We start from the raw sequence: 1,637 nt of genomic DNA, 5'->3' as shown, positions 1-1,637 counted from the left end.
TCAAGGTAGGGTCTCACTCTATCTAGTTCAGGCTGACCTGGAATTCACTATGTAGTCTCAGGGTGGCCTTGAACTCATGACAATCCTCCTACCTCTGCTCCCGAGTGCTGAGATCAAAGGTGCACGCCACCAAACCTGGCTTGACTTCGGGTCTTTTTTGATGCTCTTGGGAATTGTTTTCATTTTCTACTTTGAGAGGGTATTATGCTTTTCATTGGCAGGAAGGATAAGACAGTGTATCACGTAACCCAAGCTGGCCTGGTATCTGATATGTAGCTTGATACTCCTGCCTCCACCTCCTAAGTGCTTGTGACCACACCCACTTCTTGAATATTTTAAATAATATTTATAACTGAGATACTCATGTGGTTAAATAAACAAACCACTTCAGGTATAGTAAGTATAAGATAAGGTTTTGAAACTCTGGAAGGCCAGATGGCATAGTGAATGCCTATAATCCCAGCACTCCAAAGACAGAATTGCAGTGAGCTCAAAGTCAGCCTCGGCTCAACTGAGATCCTGCCTCAAAAAAAAAAAAAAAAAAAAAAAAAAAAGGCGGGTGTGGTGGCACAAACTTTTGATCCCAGCACTCAGGAGGCAGAGGTAGGAGGATCGCTGTGAGTTCAAGGCCACCCTGAGAATACATAGTGAATTCCAGTTCAGCCTGAGTTACAGTAAGCCAACTTTGGGGGGGGGGGGTGTGAGGAGCTAGAGATGGCTCAGCAGTTAAGGCACTTACCTGCAGAGACTAAGGACCAGAGTTCAATTCCTCAGTACTCATGTAAACCAGATGCACAAAGTGGCATATGCAGCTGGAATCTGTTTGCAGTACCTGGAGGCTCTGGCGTGCTCATTCTTCCTCTTATGTCTTTCTCTGTTTGCAAATAAATAAATAAAAATATTGGCCAAAGCCAAACCCAGGCACAGCCCACATACCTTCATTTAAAAAGATCTCCAGGGCTGGTCTGGAGAAATGGCTTAGCGGTTAAGCACTTGCCTGTGAAGCCTAAGGACCGTGGTTCGAGGCTCGATTCCACAGAACCCATGTTAGCCAGATGCAAAAGAGGGCACACACGTCTGGAGTTTGTTTGCAGTGGCTGGAGGCCCTGGCGCACCCATTCTCTCTCTATCTCTCTCTCTATCTCTCTCTGTCTCTTTCTATCTCTGTCACTCTCAAATAAATAAATAAAAATAACAAGAGATGTCCAGGGCTGGAGAGATGGCTTAGTGGTTAAGCACTAGCCTGTGAAGCCTAAGGACCCTGGTTCAAGGATCGATTTCCTAGGACCCACATTAGCAAGATGTACAAGAGGGCGCATGCATCTGGAGTTTGTTTGCAGTGGCTGGAGATCCTGGTGTGCCCATTTTCTCTCTCTGCCTCTTTCTCTCTGTCACTCTCAAATAAAGAAAAATAAACAAAAAAAAATTTTAATGTTTAAAGATGTCCACAAATCAGCAAATCCACACATTAGTTTCGTGGCTGTCTAGGACTTGGAGGGATGGGGACACGGTACTGTTAAACGGGTAGAGACTGAGATGATGATGTTGTCTTAGAACTAGACGGTCCTGACGGCTGTACAACACTGTAAGTGTGCTTAATGTCCTTCAGTTACACATTCAAAACATGGTTCTATGGA

Source organism: Jaculus jaculus, chromosome 11 (assembly GCF_020740685.1).
Source record: "Jaculus jaculus isolate mJacJac1 chromosome 11, mJacJac1.mat.Y.cur, whole genome shotgun sequence".
NCBI classification, from domain to species: domain Eukaryota; kingdom Metazoa; phylum Chordata; class Mammalia; order Rodentia; family Dipodidae; genus Jaculus; species Jaculus jaculus.
The sequence above is the reverse complement of the archived record's forward strand: the minus strand, read 5'-3'. Positions refer to the sequence as shown.